At 38.8% G+C, this 21,227-nt stretch overlaps 1 protein-coding gene and 1 pseudogene across 2 annotated transcripts in view; both read right to left on the reverse strand.

The window, feature by feature from the left end:
* DLGAP3 (DLG associated protein 3) overlaps positions 1 to 21,227 on the reverse strand; it is a 104,378-nt gene that overhangs the window by 77,382 nt on the left and 5,769 nt on the right. The gene's annotated exons all lie outside the window — the stretch shown is intronic.
* On the reverse strand, positions 16,576 to 20,269 carry LOC306664638 (annotated as a pseudogene). Its single transcript has 2 exons — positions 19,729 to 20,269; positions 16,576 to 19,677 (listed from the first exon to the last, which is right to left on the reverse strand). The product of its transcript is annotated as an uncharacterized misc_RNA (transcript).

Raw genomic sequence — 21,227 nt, forward strand, 5'->3', positions numbered from 1 at the left:
TCTCCTTAATGCTCAGCTTCAATTCTACTTATGCTCTATTTTCCCCATTTATGGCCAGAGGTTTTCTCTTTAAGTTGGCTGCTGGGTCCTTCACAAACCCAGAAATATTTGGTAATTTCTTTGCTTTATAATATAAGGAAATATTTCAACTCATTTTGTCATTTGCTGTACCAGACCTGAAAATAGCCATTCTTCCAAGAATCCAGGTTGCTTTTAATTTGAAATGGTATTAAAAGCTTCACACTGGGTACTAAGAGATCTCATTAATTACTCTAAATACTTCTGAAGACTAAAGAGGTGTCATTTGCCCTATCACATATCAGAAGATATAGCATCAAGACCATGTGGTCGGTGCTGGCTGGGAAAGAGAATGATCAGTACAATAGACTAGAGAGCTCAAAACAGATTTATATATGACACTTTGGATGTATGACAAAGAGGGCAACACAGATCAGTAGAAAAAGGAGAAAAAATGATTATCCATTTGGAAAATTAATTAATTGGATCCCTACTTCACACAATATGCAATTCAACTCCAGTTGGATTGGGTTAATGAATTAAATGTCAAATGCAAAGTTCTTAATAGAAATTGTATTAATCTGGGGTTTCCAGAGAAGTAGAAGCAATAATGTGTGTGTGTGTGTGTGTGTGTGTGTGTGTGTGTGTGTGTGTGTGTGTGTAGATAGATAGATAGATAGATAGATAGATAGATAGATAGATAGATAGATATTAAGGAATTGGCTCTCGCGATTATGGAGGCTGAGAAGTCCTAGGATCTGCCCTATGCCAACTGGAGACCCAAGAGATCTCTTAGTATCATTACATTCTCAGTTCAAAAACAGAAGATCCATGTCCCAGCTTAAAGACAGGTAGAGAGAAAGAATTCTTTCTTAGCCTTTTCATTCTACTTAGACCTTCAATGGGTTGTATGAGGGCCACCCACACTGGGGAGGGTCATTTGCTGTTCTCAGTTTATGATTCGAATTTTAATTTCATCCAGAAACACCCTTACAGACACACCAGAAATAATGTTTAACCAAGTATCTGGGCACTCCGAGGCAGTTATGTTGACATGAAATTACCATCATAGAAATTTAGATAAATATCTTTTTTTTTTTTTTTTTTTTTTTTTTTTAAAGACAAGGTCTTACTATGTTGCTCAGGCTGGCCTCAAACTCCTGGGCTCAAGGATCCTTCTGCCTTAGCCTCTGGAATAACTGGGACTACAGATATACACCACCAGTACCTGGAAAATATCCTTTTGAACTTGGGTTAGGAAATATTTTCTTATAAATAATATGTACCAAAAAGCACTATCCCAGAAAGAAAAGATGGGTTGCTGGGCATGGTGGCGCATGCCTGTAATCCCAGCGGCTCAGGAGGCTGAGGCAAGAGGATTACGAGTTCAAAGTCAGCCTCAGCAACTTAGCTAGGCCCTAAGCAACTCAGAGATCCTGTTTCAAAATTAAAATAAAAAAGAAAAGGTGGATATATATGATTCTGTTAAAACTTAGAACTTATATTCATAAATCATCTTAAAGTAAAAAGACAAGCTATAGAGATTTTTTAATATATATAGCTGACCAAGAATTAGTATTAATAATTGTTCATTTCTCTATATTAACACCTCAAAATCAATTTTAAAAAATATGTATTACATGAACAATATACATGAGCAGGGAATTCTTACAGGAAACACATATGGACAATACACATGCAAGGACAGATTCATACTTACTAGTAACCAGGGAAATGCAAATTAAAACCAGAATGAGATACTAATGCATACTATTAGATTTGCAGAAAAATAAAAATCTGACCATTCCAAGTATTAGACAGAATGTGAATCAATAGGATCTCTTACACAAATCTGGTAAAGGCATAAATTAGAAATATTTTATGATAATTCAGCATTAGCTTAAAAAGTTTGATATTCATAGGATAATATTCAAAGTATTCATAATCAATACTACATGCTTCTGATCAATCAGAACAGATGCTTAACCAATAAAACTGGATGCTGGCCTGTATGTAGTTCTGCTGGTGTGTATTAGCTAATGATAGCACTACACATATTACAACTCAGCTTGCCACCCCTAGTTACGTACCAAGTGGAAACTCCTGCTCACATTATTTATCAAGAGATATATAGGAGAATATTTATAGTAACACTGTTTGCAGCAGGAAAGAAATAGAAACAACTAAAATGCCTATTAACAGAAGAATGGCTAAAATTATCATAAAATAGTCACACAATGGAATATTACATAAAGCATGCAAAAATATGGGGATAAATTTTAGTTAATATAGCATCAAGTATTTTTAATGTCCCCAAAATTATATGTATCATAATATCTTTTTCATTAAGTTCAAAAATGACAAAAACTAAACATATATTCAGGAATGTTGGATAACACTATGCAAAGAAAGAACAATAATCACAAATTTAGAAGAGCAAAAGCAGAGTCATTAGATAGGGAGGAGAAGAGGGGTAGCTCTTGTAGCTTTCAGGTTGAGTTAGGTAGGCATTATAATATATTCTTTTATAAATACATACATATTCTTATATTCTTTTATAAATACACACATACATTCATCCAGAAAGTAAGGGGTCCATGTCCAGTGATGAGTGTGAACCATAGACCAAGAATCATGACTGATCCAATTCTGTGTATCTCAGGTCCATTAAAAAATAAAAGACCAATTTGAAATATGAAAAATTTTAAAGAACAACGGAGCAGATAGGAAAGGGGACTAAAAATAACTTCAAGAAATGAAAAATATAATAACTAAAATTAGAAACTCAATAAATGAGTTTAAACACCAACCAAAGGCAAGTGCTAATAGAATCAGTGAACGGATAGATAGAGCTGAAAAAATATCCAGGAAACATTATAGAGGGATAAAGATCTGAGGAAGACATTAAGAAATATGAAGGGTAATATGAGATGGCCCAACATACATCCAACCAAAAGCCCAAAAGCAGAGAGAGAGAACAGGATAGGGGCAAATAGATAACGATTGATCGTTTTCCAGAATTGATGACAATGTCAAACTATAGATTCCCAGTGAATTCCAAACAGAAAAATTAGAGAGCCACACCTACAACATCATAAAACCAGAAAGATAAAAGGAAATAAATTAAAGGAAGAATTTAAAAATAGCCAGAGGGGCTGTGGGGTATATCGTAGTGGTAGATAAAGCATTATCCACAATGCCCTGAGTTCAATCCCAAATGCCAAAAAGAAAAAGGAAATAAAAGTCAATCAGAGAAGAAGAGACAAGTTGCCTTCAAAGAAGCAATACATGAGCTGGCAACTGACCTCATAAAGCGATAATGGATATGGGCATGTGTTGTAATTGTTGCCCAATTCTATCTTTGAAAAACCCAAAGACTTTATTATTACTGTTTAACACAATCAAGTTTTATTTATATGGATCCACATATTTATTATTTTATATTACTTCATTGCTTCTTACATCCTAGACCTTCATTCTGAAATATTTATAAAATCTCACAAAGGTAACCAGAGATCAGAAACTTTGCCAGTTGATGAATCCATCTGTTATCCACTAACACAACTAAATCTTGGTAGCTTAAAATCCAGGATTTTTGCAAGTAAACAAAATGTGGGGGCTTTAGGCCATGGCTAGCCAAACCAGAAATCTGCAGGCTCAGGACCCAATCATTCATGCAAGGGCCTCTCCACACTGACAGTCGACTCCCATCATTGCCATGTGCCATCATTAGTGAAATTGAAATGCTGCTGCTTTGGCCTGATGCCTGAGATTAAAGTTATCTCTTGTGAAATGGAGAGCATGCATTTTCTGTGTTATGCTCAGTTGGAGAGGTCCTGGAGTAAAATTGCTTGAGTTGTTAGTTAATATCGTTCTTTTCCTCATTGCCAGGACACCCAAGCAGGGACTCCATAACCTTAGGCCCTAATGACTCCACAGAGTCATACTCCTGCTCAGATTCCATTCCTGCTGATGTAACATCACCACCACCACTAGGAACCAGTGAAGCAGGAACTCAGCTGTGCCATATGCTGGTGGCGCTGGAATTCAGCCGTGCCCGAAGGCCATAAAACTCGGAGACTGCATTGCATTCAAGCCAGAAAGTCCCTGTCTTTCCTCTTTGGAAGTAAGAAAGGGACTCTCCTGAGGAATGTTCAGTGAAAGAGAAGAGAGGAGTCAGAGCAAGATTGATTGAGTCCCATGGTATTTTAAAGATCAATGATTATACTATCTAATTCAAACATAATCCATGTCACTCAGGGTGTACATAAACCAAGAGAGGGATAGACCAGATTAGCTTTGGAGTCAGTCCCCTGTTGTGTACCTAGAACCAGCCCTCCTCTCCATCACTTGGCATCTATTGCTAGAGTTGGTCCATGTGCCCAACTCCTTCTTCCATTTATAGTGAATTCTCCCTCCATGACTTCTGGTCTCCAGAGGCATCTGTCTTCGATTGTGATCACCCTAGTCCATCAGCCAACACATCTCTGAAGAGTTCAGGACTTCTTTTGAGGCTTCTTCAGGCCTTGTGTAAATCATAAATGGATGTAAAAGGAGAGGATTTGCCACACATCTCTCAGAAAGACAGGGATCTTAATTCATACCCAGCCATGGAAATCTGCTACCTTTAAATGATCAAAAAATTGTTTTAGAAGTTCATTTTTTTTCTTTTTGAAGATAAATTAAAGTGTTTAATAAGTTAATTTTAAAATTTAAATAAGTTTATTGAATTGCAATTGCATTATATATACCTACGTGTGCCTACACATAGTGCATAAATTTTAAATGTACCACTTAATGACTATATCATTCCTATAACCAACCCTAATCAAGAAAAACAACAACTGGGCACAGCCTATAATCCCAGTGACATGAGAGGCTGAAGTAGGAGGATCACAAGTTCAAGCCCCGCCTTGGCAAATTAATGAGGCCCTCGGCAACTTACCAAGACTCTGCCTCGACATATAAAATAAAAAATAAAAGGGCTAGGGATGTAGTTCAGTGATAAAGCACCCCCAAGCTCAATCCCCAGTACAGAAAAAAAAATGTTTTATGTATCTTTGCACTGGACCTCCAGAAAAATTGATGTTCTACCTAGGAATGTCTGCAAGGAGAGGTTCAGGCTATGGAGTTAACGTGAAGGCTTAAGAAATTAAGCTCAGGGTAGGAGCTAGGTTCTAACATGTTTAACAGCATACGTAATCTTTCTGTGTTTTAGGTAACAACCTACACAAATATATCAGTGTCTAGGAATATTCAAAACCTAGGTTTGGGTTCAAGCCTGCAGGGAAAAACATGCATCTCTTCAGGTCACAGAGCAAACCAGTCTTTCTGTGTATCTTGGTGAGGTCAAGAGCAGAAAAAAGCAGGAAGAAGTAGGAAATCCTACAAACATCAAAGAAATGAAACCATCCTACAAAAGAATACTTTCCAGGTTGTTTATAAAACCAGCATCACTGCCAAGGTCATAAAAGGCATTTCAAGAAAAGAAAACTATTGTTCAACATTTACAAATTGAATCAAGCATTAAATTTAAAATAAACACACACACACACACACACACACACACACACACACACACAATTTACTTTTTATTTATTGCAAGGCTGAGGATAAAACCCAAAGCATATGCAGACTAGGCAAATATTCTATCACTGAGCTATAGTCCTACCCTTGTCTTGATATCCAGAAGTAGAAGTCCCCTGAATTAGTTCCTCTGTTAAGACTGCCTTGGCTATTATACTTCCTTTATAATTCTATATGAATTTTAGAATTAAAATTTTTGTTGATTTACACAAAAAATAATTCCATTTGGATTGTTACTGAGATTGTATTAAAGCTGTACGTCATTTTGAGAAGAACTGGCATTTTAACAACTGTGAAATTTCTAATCCATGAATACAGTATATCCCTTCATTAACATAGATTTTCTTTTAAAATATCTTAAATATCAGGTGGTTTTTAATTTAGAGGGTTTGAACATTTTCATTGGATTTATTCATAGTATTTTTGTGTGTGCTTGGGCATGTGTATACACACACTGTGGAAACTAATTTTATTTTATTTACCAATTGCTTGCTGTTATTATTTAAATACATTACTGTTTTTGTGTATTGATCTTCTATCCCATGATCTTGGTAAATTCATTCTTAAATACTAATTGTTCATCAGTTCTTTGGATTTGCATATAATCATCTAACTACAAATATTGGTAGTTTTACTTCTTCCTTTCTAATATTTCAAAATTTTATTTCCTTTTCTTTATTTATTGCACTGTATAGAAACTCCAGTAAAATGCCAATGACATGGAGAGAGCTGATATCTTGATCTGATCTCAGGGATAAAGGATTCAAATTTCATAATTAAGAATAATGTTAGCTATAGAGTTTCTTGGGAAAATAGTGTTTTAGCAAAATATAGAATCCCCTTTTATTCCTCACACGCTTAGACATTTTGTCATCAATCAGTGTTGAAAATTATTAAATGCTTTTTCTGCATATTAGGGTTTTTTGTCATGCAAATATGGCAAAATATATTGACTAATTTTTAAATGTTAAACCATAACTTGAATCATAGGCATAAATCCTTCTTACTTGTGATGTATTATCTTTTTTATATATCATACAAATCTGTTTGTCAGAGTCTTATTTAGGGTTTTTTGTAGCTATATTCAGGAGAGACATTAGCCTGGAATTTTCCTTTCTTAAAATGCCCTTCTCAGGTATCATCGTTATGCTGTACTCATGAAAGAGGAAGAGTTTGCTCTTTTTCTATCCCTTGGAAGAGTGTTTGATTATTAGTATTATTGCTTTCTTAAGTTTTTTAAAGATGTTCTCCAGTGAATCCATCTGGGCTTGGAACTATCTTTGTGCTAAGGTTTTAATTATGGAATCATGTCATAATAAATATATATATATATATATACACACACACACACCCACATATGTATGAATTAGTAAATTATATCTTTCAAAGAATTTGCCTATTTCAAATATATTATCTTCATACTATTTGCTATATTAATTTTTCCCTTAAAATTCTTCCTTTTGTTACTTATAATTTGGTTTTGCACCCTTATTTATGTTTTTTAATTTTGCCAGTCATTTATCAATTTTATTAGTCTTTTCAAAGACCCAACTTTAGATTTTATCATTTGGATGTTTGCTTTCAATTTCATTGATTTTTACTCTTATTCTTTACTATTTCCTTTTCTCTGCTTTTCTTAGGTTTAATTTATTTCTTTTTGTAGTTTTTCGAGATTGAAGTTTACATCATTTTTTTTTTTTTTTTTTTTTTTTTTTTTTGCGGTACTGGGGATTGAACCCAGGGCCTTGTGCTTGCAAGGCAAGCACTCTACCAACTGAGCTATACCCCCAGCCCTACATCATTTATTTTTAAACTTTGTTTTCTGACATATCTATTTAAAACTAAAATTCTCTGAGCATTACCTTACCTGACTCTCTAGTATATCATGAAATATAATTGAGATCCCCAAAAATCATAATTTATTTTGTGATTCCTCCTTTGGCCAATAGGTGGTTTTAGCAAATTGCTTAAATTCCAAATATTTGGAGGATTTTATATCTTTCCATTATTGATTTTCAAATAATAATTCTGCTGTGGTCTGATTAACCAGGGCCCAGGGCTTCACTCATGCTAGTTAAGAACTTTACCACTGAGCTACGCCCCCAATTACACCCCCAATCCAGGTTAACTTTTTGAAAGTTACTGATACTTGTTTCATAGCATATTATGTGGTGAATATTCTGTATGTACCTCAAAAGAATTAATTGTCAATTATCATGTATGATAAATGTCAATTAGGCCCACTTTAGATTAATCATGTTTTAAAATATTTTATACTCTTAGTGAAGTTTCATCTGTGTGTTCTGTTTCTGTGAGAAATATGCTAAATCTCCAGTCTGATTGTGGATTTGTCTATTCCCCCTTTAAGTTCTGTTAACTCTTTCATATATATATATATATATATATATATATATATATATATATATATTTTTTTTTTTTTTTTTTTTTTTTTTTTTTTTTACAATGTGTTCTTAGGTGCATGTGTTAGTCAGCCTTTCTGCATTGTGAACAAAGGACCTTCTACTACAAAGTAGAAGAGGAAAAGTTTATTTGGCACTCATGGTTTCAGAGGTCTCAGTCCATAGACAGCCAACTCCATTGCTCTGTGCCCAAGGTGAGGCAGAACATCATGGCAGAAGGGTGTGGAGGAGGAAAGAAGTTCAGGACATGGCAAACAGGAAGCAGAGAGATCCACTCACCAGGGACAAAATATAAGCCCCAAAGTCATGCCCCCAGTGACCCACCTCCTCCAGCCACACTGTCTATAATTACCACCCAGTTGGTCCATCTAGTGGATTAATGTACTGATTAGATCAAGGCTCTCATTACCTGATCATTTCACCTCTAAACTTTCTTGCATTGTCTCACACATGAGCTTTTGGGGACACCTCATATCTAAACCTTAACAGTGCTGATTACTTTAGTTTTGTTATGTATGTCTTTTTATCCCCTCAGTCCTGAAGACAGAATCCAGGAGCACTCTATCACTGAGCTACATCCCCATTTCATTTTTTAAAAATTTCTTATTTGTTTGTTTATTTTCAATCCCACTGAACTACATACATTCCAAACCCTTTTTATTTTAAGACAGGGTCTCACTGAATTGCTAGACTGTCCTTGAACTCGCAAGGACAGTCTCCTGAGTCACTGGGATTACAAGCATGTGCCACCAAACCAGTTGTATCTATCTTTTGAACTGACTCTTTAATCATTAAGCAATGTCCTTCTTTATCTCTTTTAATACTTCTTGATTCAAAGTCTACTTTGTCTGATAATAACATAGCTGCACCAGTTGTCTTTCTGTATTTACATAGTATATCTTTCCCATGTTTTTACTTTCAACCTTTCTTCATCATTTTATATAAAATTTATCTATCTCATAAAAAACAAATTATTGATTTTGGTTTTTATCTGATTATACCAATGTTGTCTCTTAATTTGATTTTTTAATTCACTTACTCAATGTTATTACTGATTACAGTTTGGCTTAAATCTACCATTTTGATATTTGTTTTCTCTTACCTTTCGTTTGTTCTTTTATGTCTATTTCTTGCTTATGTTTGAATTAATCAGGTGTTCTTAAGTTTTTTCACTTCTACTAACTTTATAGGTAGGTTCTTTTATATTTCTTTCTGTTTACCCCAGAGATTATTGACTTGCATTCTTGACTTGCTACAGTCTATCTTAAGTTACTTTTTATTACATTGCAGATCTACTAGTGATGACTGTCCTCAGCTTGTCTGAAAAAATTTTTTTCTTTTGCCTTTATTGTGGAAGGATTTTCTTCTGGGTTGTCAAGTTTGTTTGTTTTTCCCCCTCAACACTTCAAAGATGTAATTCCATTGTCTTATAGTTTTCACAAAATATTTACCAATCTTATTGCTCCTTTGATTATAAAGTGTCTTTCTTCTATGATTTTAAGATTTCCTACTATTTTTGGATTTTAACTGTTAAACTATGATGTTCCTGTGAGATTTTAGTTTGGTTGGTTTGGTTTGTTCATTCTGTTTTGTTTTATTCTGAATGGGTTTCATTAAAGTTCTTGACTCTGTGGATCAATGCCTTCCATTAGTTTTGAAAAATCTTGCTCTTATTTCTTTAATTATGCCCTCTATTCCATTATTATCTCTCCTTTCTTTTGGCATTACATTTAAAATCATGTAGGTATTTTGATTGATCTCACATGTTGTTTATGCTCTATTTTTTTAAACTTGTTCTGTATTCTCTTTATATTGTTTGGACATTTTCTAACGATTTGGTAATCTGTGTCTAGTCTGCTATTAAATTCATCAAATGTACTTCTAATTTCAGATACTGTGTTATTTCAGTCCTAGAATGTCCATTTGATTATGTTTTTTTAAAGAAAAGAAACTCAACTTTGTTTTTGTTTTGGTAAATAGTGGTTGACACCTGGGGATTTTAGACAAAAATGGGCTAGAAACTCAATTTGGAAGTTCGAACTCTGACCAGTCACTGCTAATCACAATCATTGCCAAGAGGTAGCATTACAAGGGACCCACCTTTCAAAAAACATCCTCTGTTCCACTTGCCATAGATTTTTGTCTGTGAGCACTTCTTTTAGGAAGGGACATAAACTGCTGATTCTGATTATTTAAGCTTGTCCCATCTTGTGATAACAGCAGCCTTTTCAGAATGACCATTCCCCTGAATTGACCAGAGGGAGATGTTTGTTCGGCACAGCCTCTTGTTTTACTTAAAATTCACAATGCAGAAGATAAATTATAGCACAGAATCTCAATCGTCTCCACTTCTGACATTTGTGCTGCTAATTAGTTTCTGCTTATTGTTACATTCCATCTTCTCTGTTTTACTCGTGAAAAAAATACATAAATGTAAATACATTTTACATATCCAGATTTTCATTTCAATATTCATAAGTAGATGTATAATTTCAGTGTCTGTCCTGAGCATGTGACCAGTGCTTAGATGCCATATTTTATATTCATCATATTGCATTTTATCCTACAGCACTGCAGAAACAAAATCTGCTCAAAGAAGGCCCAATTAAAAAGAAAGTCTTTAAAATAATGAGCATTTTATCTTCAAATATTAGTCCCATTAGAGTTGTAAGGACTATCACCACTACTCCTTGACACTCTGATATCTCCATGCCCTATATAAATTGACTTGTGGAGACCATCTCCTCTTTACATGTGAAAAATAACTGGGCATATGGAGGGGCAATACTTTACTAAGGGTCTATATAGAAATGTGATAGCTCTGGGAGTTTATCCCTGGTCTATCTAACTCCAGTTCCTATATATTTTCTCATCTTTATTCCAAACTTTTGTCCTGCCTTAATTTTCAAGTAAATGTTGACAATCCAAGAAAAATAATTTGAACTAAATGGAATATATTTGACTTTGCATTTTCTTTAAAACTTTATTTGATACATAATTTTTCTCAGCTGCTATTTTTACAAACACTGTTTTTTACTATGGTTTACCCTATCCCTATGAGGCTGCATCTTCAAGGGTTACTCACTCCACCTCCAATTTTCTTTAGCCAGAACAGAGTCCTGGCAGCCTGCAGCTGAGGAGGTCATTTTGCCACACATCCTCCTGTGTACCAGAGGTTAATAAGATATTTATAGCAGGTTTTCCTTACCTGTTTCCATGGGTGTTGAAATGCCAGTGATTCCTTCTTCACAGATATTTCCATGGTGAAAATTTACCATGTGGTATAAATTAATTTTGGTTATTGATTGATAGATTTGCACCCAACAAGAGAGCAATTAATTTGTTGAACTTTAATATATAGGTTTTGGACTAATTGAAATTATACATAAGTGAATTATGTTTGTTTTTTGGCATTTATTCTGTTGTAAAAGAATCCCACATCCTATCAATGTTATCTTTTCTATAGTTCTCAAACCATTTGATTCTTTTTTTTCATGAATTCCAATTCTCTGTTGAAAGTATCCATTTTTTTATTCATTTGTCCACATTTCTCAGTATTTTCTTTAATCATTATAATTAAGTATAGTAACTTAAAATCCTTGTCTTATTACTCCAATAGCTAGATCATTTGTGGGTCTGTTTCTATTATCTATCTGTTCTCTTGATTATCAATCACATTTTCCTGCCTTTTAATATACCTAGTGACTTTTGTTGCATACAGACATTAATCCCTGACATTTCATAAAAGGACTTTAGAGGCAGTAAAAAACACCCATTGATACTTGCACATAAAAGACCTGTAGAGGCTCTCTCTGTATGGTATCTCCTACCAGAGAAAAGTTCCACCCTTCCTCTGTTAGGCAGATAGGATGAGGAACTGATCACCTCAACCTAATCAGCAATTAACTGAAACAGAACTGGGTTGCAGTTCTAATATGACTCAGTCCACCTCCAGTTCATTTCTGTTTTCAGGCTGGGCCCTTCTGGGCTTTTGACTGAGAGTCTAATTGTTCTCTGTCTCCCCAACTTTGTAAGACCTGCAAAAGATTCAGTCCTGATCTTTGGCTGTTCTGGGCTCAACACTTTAGCCCTTTTCCCTACTTCTTCACCCCCACAGCTTCAGACTGGCAAAATTTTGAGAATGACAGCTATGCTTTTATATCAGGACTTCCTCCACTAGGTGGACTTTGTGTCCTAAGCATCTCAAGATATGGGAGATTTCATTCACACTGCCTTTAGAAACCGTTAGCCCAGCTTCCCAGATTTCTACACCCAGTCTCAGGACTCAGAAAATGTCCTCCAGCTAAAATTAACTTGTTTTAGAAACTTGATTTTTCCCCCAGTAGCCCCATTTAATTACAAAAGACTTACTGGTTTCTTTCCCTCTGTGTGGATTAGGTTCAATACTCAGGTCTTACACAGAATGGGAATAATGCTCCCAGGAAAGGAAACATCCAGGCTACGTCAACTTTCTTCTGGTCAATGCTGCCTCCACAGCTGTTCAGTATCTTTAAAACGTGTCTTTTGTGGTTTATTTGATTTTTTTTCTAGTTCTTGCAAACAGAGCAAAGTGTTATTGCTACATCCTGTGCAAATGAGAATCCCAAAGTACAAGTTTGACTTAAGTGAAGAGCTGGGGGAAAAAAACAGCTTTGATTTTCAACAGTGATTCAAAGAATTGCCAAGGATAGGTCTACAGTTATAGTGCTAATGTGACTGACAAGGACAGGCAACAAGGCCAAAATTTTGGCCAAAAAATTCATGAGTAGTTTTTGGCAATAAAGATGTGGCATTAACTGTGTTGGTGGCAATGACAGTTTTTGGAGTAATTCAAAGATTAATACATAACATTTTCTGGATGTGTCCAAAGATGGAACATATTGATGAAACACATCAAATTTGGTGTCAGAACCTCTCTCAAACATATTATGGCAATCCCAACTAAATGCCATTAAATCAATTAAATTGAATTTATTTAAGATATGAGATGAACTAAGGAAAATTAAATGAAACAATTAAAATTCTTAAATAAAGAACAAATCATAGTCTTTGCTGGAAATTTTAAATTTTTTTTTTTACTTGTAGATGGACACACTACCTTTATTTTATTAATTTATTTTTATGTGGTGCTGAGGAGCAAACCCAGTGCCTCACATGTGATAGGCAAGTGCTCTACCACTGAGCCACAACCCAGTCCTTATTTTTTATTTTGAAACAGGGTCTCACTCAGGTAACCAGGCTGGACTTGACATTGTGATCCTCTTGTATCAGCCTGCCAAGTTGTTGGAATCATAGGCATGTCACTATGCCCAGTCCAAAGTGAGATTTAAATAAAATATAAGGCAATTAGAACTAAAGAAAAGTGTTTGCATAACAATTAATAAAATTCACAAATAATCTCCAAACTTATTTATTTATTTGCACGGGGAATTGAGCCCAGGGGCACTTAACCATTGAAGCACCTCTCCAGCCCTTTTTATTTTTTATTTTAAGACAGGGTCTCAATAGATTGCATAGGGTCTCACTAAGTTGCTGAGGCTGACTTTGAACTTGCAATTCTCCTGCCTCAGCCTCCCAAGCCCCTGGGATTACAGGCATGGGACATCAAGCACAGATCTGAATTAATTTCTACAGATACTATTTTTTTACTGTTACAAATTGAGGTATAATCTTGATTGAAGAGGGAGATGAACAAATTTAGGAAATAATTGTCATTTGCTGTTTTTTATGTAATAGCTTGTCACTGAAAATTTTGAAAAAAGGGAACTTCAGAAATTCTGTACAAATGTAAATATGACTTAACAAATGGTAAAAATTCACATTATGGATGATAGGGAGTTGTGTGGTGAAATGAAAACATTTTATCTTTTCTGTGATAATAATTTATCATACACGACCCAAATACAATGTTTAAACCTAATGTGCAGATTCAAATTCAGTCACCTTTGATAATTTGCTGGTTTTCAGTCCTGAAAACCACAGCTTTACACATATTTTTCTATTTTGTCATTACAAAGGCATATTTGTCAAGGCAGTAAGATGGAATGCATTTTCTTTAACAATGTGTTAGCTTAATTTATGACTTTTAAATATTTAGACATTAGGATGTGGATTTCCATTTGTAGTCTTGCCAAGGACCTCACAAATGCTTACGGTCCTGACCACAGTACATTTCAGAACTAGGCTTGTGCTCACTGAGAATGAGGGTGAGGAAGGCTGATATGATGACGAAAGTTCCTATTAGGGCTAGGAAAGGGCAAGGCAGAAGAGTCTGAGGAATGATTGTTCTGGAAAGGTTCTTGTCCCTGAAGCTGGAATGTGGTCCTAGGATGCGGTCTCAGGGTCAATGAAGGAGAGCTGTTGTCACAGGTCTGCAGGGTCCGGAGGGGAAACACTATCCTCCTCCTGAGGCCACAAGAGAGGGAAAGAGATGTCAAGGCAAAGCATCAGCAGCGGGGAGAACGCCTTGAGACCACAGACTCTAAGAAATAAGAGGAAAAAATTTGGAGTCTAATAGGCTCCCCTAAGTGGCCAGCGGAGCAGATGAAGCCTGGGTTAGAGATGAGGACGCAAGCTGGAGTACGTAGGGTCACAGAGGATGCAGGACCAGCAGAGAGGTCCAGGTGGGTATGTGCAGAGCCAAGGACCTAAGTCATTCCTGGCCAAGGGCAAGCATAGGGTTGGGCTGGGTTTAGACATATGGACTGTGATTGAATTGAGGGGAGAGGGGGGTCAGGCAGAGAAGGGGAGCTTCGCTTTCATGTGTGTGTGCTAAATGAGCTTCCCTGCACCATGTCTGCACCCTTCAGCCAGAGTGCCACCCAGGTGGATTACAGGAAAGGATTGGACATTCCTGGTTCTGCAAAAGGGCCAAGGAGTCTGCAACGTACTAATTGGTAGCTACTGAAAACAGCTGGCAGATGAATTTTCACTGAATCCTGGAGAGAAGGGGATCAACAGTCAAGGACCAATTCTGGCTCGCTTTTCCTTCCTAGATAGAGGGAGGGTCTTGAAGGTTTGGAATAAAGTAAGGGACTGGGAATCCAAAAGGTTTGATAGTACAAAGCAGTCTGCATTCTCTCATCCCTCAGGCTCTTTGCCTGTGGATGTTCATCCCAGGTCTTCCTTCCCTGAGCTGACCTGAAGGGAGAAGGGAATTCCCACACTGCAACTCTCGACAAGGCTTTCTTTTCATGTGTCTGACCTCCTAGAGGTAATTGACTCTCAAGTTCTTTTTCCCCAGGTCAGACACAGAAAACTAAGTTGGACATTTCCCAAAGGAAACTGACTACTTTACTAGGGGAAAAGTCACATCAAAAGCATGATAGTACAAGACCGCAGGGATAGATGAGGCCATCGGGAATCATTTTTTATTTGGACAGAATCAAATTCAGCCTTAGGAGATTCAGCTGGCCCTGGTGTAGATGCCAGGTCATTTCTCAAAGACCCAGCCTTGCATGGCCCCTGGAGCTGAACAATTCATTCCACCGGAGCAAATGAGTTCATGATGTTGAAGGCCTAGCCTGTCTCTGGCCTTGGGCTGGTCAGCACTGCATGAGCTAAGTCAGCTTGATTCCCAAGGAAGGGTAGAGAACCAACAATTACTGCAGATGTACTGGCGTGCTTTTGGGGCTCTCATTTGGGTTCTCCTTTAATTCCCCCAACAAGTAAGATAGGCTCAAATTTGACCAGGGTGAGGGAGTAGGTGACATCCTTTCTCTTCCCACCAGGTTTCAAACACTCATCAAGGAGACTGAGAAGCATTCTAGGAATGGGTGGGGTGAGGAATAAGAAAAGAACTATGCTTACAGTGGGGATGCAGGAACTAGGCACTGCTATAGTTTAGATCTAAAATGTCCTTCAAAGGCCCATGTTTTAAAGGTTTGATACCTTGGCAGGTGGTGGAAATTTTGGGAACCCAGGCCTAGTGGGAGGTTTAGGTCTTTGGAGGGGTGCCCTCAAAGGGGATCGTGGGCACGCCCTTTTCTTTCTTTCTTGACTTGGTCATGAGGTGAAAGGCTTTGCTGCACTACATGCTCCCTGCCATTATTTGCTTCCTTGTCATGGACCTCAAAGCAATTTGCCCACCCAGTCACAGACTGAAACCTCCAAACTATGAGCTGAAATAAACTGTCTCTTTATAAGCTGATCATCTCAAGTATTTTATTCTAGGAATGGAAAGCTAACACAAGAGGTGATAGAACCCTTAAGAGGTAGGGCCTAGTGGAAGTTTGGGGATGAGCCCTTAAAGGGGCTTATGGAACCCCATGCCTTCTTTCTCTCTCTTGCTTCCTGGCCACAAGGCAAGTGATTTTGCTCTGGCATGTGCTTCCCTCATGATGTGAGACTTGGGCACAGGCCCAAAAGTAAGGGGCCAATTGATCCAAGGCTGAAACCTCCAAACAAACCTTTTCCTTTATTTTTAAAAATATTTTATTTACTTATTTATTGCAGTACTGGGGATTAAACCCAAAAACACTCTACCACTGAACCACAACCCCAGCTCTTTTTATTTTTTTAGACAGAGGTTTTGATAGGTTGTTGGTCAAGAAGGAGGGTGATAACACCCAGTGCTGTTCAGGGAGGACCCTTACATGCTGTTGCTGGGTGTGTAATTGGTACAACATTTCCAGAGGCAATTTGGTGATTGCCATTAAACAATTCTAGTGTACACACATATTCTTTGACACAGCAATTTCATTGCCAGGAATTTATTCTACAGATTTACAAGTTAATGCAAAGGTTTGTGTACAAGAACATTCATTGCAGCATTGTTTATAACAGTAAAATAATGGAAACAAATGTCCATCAACAGGGGGCCAATTGAGTAAAATAAGTACCGCAACTAATAAAGAGAATGAGATAGAACTACATTGCTGATGTGGAAAGATGGGCAAGATAAATTAAATGAGGAAAGTAAATTGCAGAAGAGCCTTGTAATACTATCCCACTTGTAGATTTTTTATGAAAATTGACTCTCCATGTATTTGTACTAGAATAGAAAACATCTGGAAAGATATATACACACACAAGGAACAGTGAATAGTGGCTACCACTGGGGGACCTTTACTTTCTATTTCGCATTTTCTCTACCGCTTTGAATTTACTTTCAGGAACATGTATTACTTTTAAAACATAAAAGAAAAAAGTTGAAGAAGGAATAAGGGACCAGTGAGAAGTAATTTGTCAAGAAGAAAAGCAGGAATTTACCAAATTTATCATTAGAAAGCAAACTCAGTGAACAGGTCGGAAGGCAAGTAAGACTTGGGGGCTGATTGATGGACCCTTTCTGACAGGCAGACTTGGCAACATGAACTTGCTGTTCTTACTGGCTAAGCTCCAACTCTTTGAGACTCAAGCAGTCTGGCAGTGGGGTGGCGGGGGGGCTAATAATATGACTAAGGAGAGAGAATGGCTCCATTCCCCCACAAGAAGCAGACTGCTGAGTTATCCTGAAGCACACATAGAAAAGGAAAAGCACTCATAGCCAGAGCCATTGGCAGGGACTTGCACTCTCTAAAAGTCTCAGATGAGTTGAAGCTGAAGGCGGCAAGTCTGGCTAATGCCTGACCGGGCTAATGGCAGGATGGATCTCCAGCTTGGTTACCACCAAGTCTTGGCACAGGAGTCTTGGCACAGTGGGGGTGATAGCTGAGGTATCCAGCAACAGCAGAAGGAAGCAGTCATCAGGTCTGCACTGGAGTAAGACAAGCTCAGAGATTTCCAGAAATGTTTGAGGAAAATTTACTAGAGATCGGTGTGACCAAGAACTTGAGAGTTTTAATGATATAAACGTTTCATTCGCTCTTTTGATATTTTCATGTGCAAGCACAGTACCCAGCTCAGGAGACACTGTAGTGAGCAAGGTAAATGTGGAATGTATAAGGTTGAATTAAATGAAAATAGAATTGCCAGTATTTAACTTTTTGGGGTCTAGGATTGTGTATTAGCATCTGCATATCAGAAAGAACTTTCAACCTTTGGTTTTTGGGGATTGGCTTATTTCACTTAGCATGATAGTCTCCAGTTCCATCCATTACAGGCAAATGCCATCATTTCATTCTTCTTTATGGCTAATTAATATTCTATTGTTTATATATATCACATTTTCTTTATCTATTATCTGTTGAAGGACACCTAGGTTGGTTCCATAGCTTGGCTATTATGAACTGAGCTGCTATAAACATTGGTGTTGCTATATCACTGTAGTATACTGATTTCAAGTCCTTTGGGTATAAACCGAGGAGTGGGATAACTGGGTCAAATGGTGGGTCCATTCCAAGTGTTCTTAGGAATCTCCATACTACTTTCCAGAGTGTTTGCACCAATATGCAGGCCCACCAGCATTGTACGAGTGTATCTTTTTCCCTACGTCCTCACCAACATTTATTGTTACTTGTATTCTTGATAATTGCCATTCTGACTAGAGTGAAATCTCAGTGTAGTTTTAATTTACAATTCTCTAATTGCTAGAGATGTTGAACATTTTTTCATATTTTTTTTACCATTCATATTTCTTCTTCTGTAAAGTGCCTGTTCAGTTCCTTTGCCCATTTATTGATTGGGTTGTTTTTGGTGTTAAGTTTTTTTGAGATCTTTATATATCCTGGAGATTAATACTCTATCTGAGGTGCAGGTGGCAAAGATTTTCTCCCATTCTGTAGGCTCTCTGTTCATGTTCTTGATTGTTTCCTTTACTCTGTGAAGCTTTTTAGTTCAATACCATCCCATTTATTGATTCTTGATTTTACTTCTTGTGCTTTAGTTTTATTGAGGAAGTAGGTTCCTAAGGGACATGATGGAGAGTTGGGTCTACTTTCTCTTCTAGTAGATGCAGGGTCTCTGTTCTAGTGTCTGTCCTTGATCCACTTTGAGTTTTGTGCAAGGTAAGAGATAGGGGTTCAATTTCATTCTACTACATATGGATTTCCAGTTATCCCAGCACCATTTGTTGAAGAGGCTATCTTTTTAAGAGTGACTTTTGAGGAAGTGAGGAGAAAGAAGAATTAACTTAGTGAAAGAGAAAGAGGAAAATCATTCCTGGCCAAGTCAGGTGCAAGGTTGAGAGAGTAGAAAATTATCATATTCCAGGGACTGAGAAGGTGACTAAGCCCACCCACAGAGTCGGGGGTAGTAGAAGAGGAGATCTAGAGGGAAGCAGGATCCAGTTGCAGGTTTACCTCAAGAGGTTTAAAGAAACAATAGCATATTATTTGTGTCCAGAAGCTGGCAGAGTCTGGTGTCACAGGTACAAATAATGTTCTCCCTTTGTTACAGACTACCACTGGTCCATAGCTACACCGCTAGTATGGGATTGCCACAGGATGGGAATCCAAGTCATTCCAACGCACTTTCTCTGCCCTGATCCCCCCTAGGCGGGTGTTGGAAGGGTGCAGCAGTGGAAGGCCAGGGGCCTCTCTAGGAAGAGGCCAAGGAATCTCTGCATGCCTGGCCTACCAACCGGGTCAGCAGTTCAGCACCCATTGGTCCTGGAGGAAGTTGAGTAGATCCAAGCAACTGCTGAGGCTCAGCAGCACCAGGCTGAGGGTGTGCAGAACATCGAGTGTGGGAGGCACGGCACCCACCTCCGCCCCAGGGTGCCAGCAGCAGAGTTGTGAGGCTCCAGGCAGAGGGCGAAGACCGGCAACAGCCCCAAGGTCATGCAGACCGTGGGTGCCGCGAGCCGCTAGGCCAGGCTCACTTAGGACGCGAGCACCAGCAGAAAGGCGGCTGCGAAGACGGTCACCGCAGCGCAGGCCAGGGCTGAGCGCACCCAGCCGTGCTCCAGGAAGCGAGCGGGGCAGCCCGGGCCGGGGCCGGGGCGGGCGTGCAGCGTGGCAGGCAAGCGCACTGCGCAGGCCAGGCGGGCGTCCACCCTGGAATGGGCCGGCGCACCGAGCTGCAGCGGCACAAGTTGAATAGTGCGGTGAAAGCCACCGCCGCTAATCGCCGTGGACACGTAGTAGGCAGCCCCAGCCGCGTGGGCTGGGCTCAGGTAGTAGGTAAGCCATAGCAGCAGCATGAGCGTGAAGAGCACGTCGGCCTGAGCCAGGTTAAGTAGGTAGAGACGCAGGGCCTGGCCCAGGAGCCCGCTGCTGCGGACAAACACTGCCGGAGTGGCCACCTTGGCAGGCAGCCCCAGGCCCGAGGCCAAGGCATAGGCCGCAGGCGTCACAAATTAATGGAGCTGGGTCGGCCAAGGGGCTGCAACTGCCAACACCCAGGTCCCCATCACTGTTGTTCATCTTCGACCTTGAACTGGGGAGAGGAAGAGAGGTCACTGTGGAGGCATAGTTACAAAAATAAGTCCCCAGCCCTGCCCTTCCCACCCTAGGCCCCTCTTCTTCAGTTCTTGCTATAAGGGAACAGTCGGAGCAAGGAAGTCCATGAGAGAGGGGACAGCATGGAAGCCAGAGTTCCCAGTGACACGCTGTGGGAAGAGGAAAGACAGGAGACCCAACAGGGCTTGGAAATTTCCCACCTTGGTGAATGGGAGAGGAGAGGTGCCCTTCACAGACAGAGTATGGGTCAGAATCCTGGGGGCACAGCTATGTGAAGTGAGTCCAACCAAGCAGGGTTGAGGCAATAGGGAGCTGCAGAGAAATGAGGCTGGAATAGTTAGTCCTTCCAAGAAAAACAAACAACAATTAAAAAAAACCAAAAAACAAAAAAACTCCTCTCTGGGACACTCAGATCAGTGGCAAAGGGAGCAAGACACTGATGGAGGGATGGTCTTGTGATGCAGGGACAGAGGACATGTCACCTATTCACAGTGACCATGGAGTGAACTTGCCTCGGTGAAGGTCCTCTTCCTGGGAGGTGCCCCAAGTCTTGCCTAGAGCACCCTTGACAGGGCTGAAAAGGTTTCATAACTTGAACTTTCCAACCTGTTTCCTCCTACCTCTCCCCTTGACCAGAAGTTCTGGGTTAGACACAGAACTTTGGACAGCAAAGCAAAAAAAGAGCCCAGGCCCAGGAAGCTTGCTGCTTCTAGATACACACATTTATCTGCCATGTGACCTTGAGCAAATTACTCAGCCTCACAGGGACTGCCTTCCCTGCTGTAAAATGAAGATCTAACTAACCTACCTCATAAGGTTGCTGGGAGGATTATGAGAACGCGAAAGTAAAACTCTGAGCCCTGTGGCTGACGCTGGGGAGATACATCATAACCATGTGCTCTCTTCTCTCCAGGCAGCACAC

Source organism: Sciurus vulgaris (genome assembly GCF_902686455.1).
Source record: "Sciurus vulgaris genome assembly, chromosome: 1".
Lineage (NCBI taxonomy): Eukaryota > Metazoa > Chordata > Mammalia > Rodentia > Sciuridae > Sciurus > Sciurus vulgaris.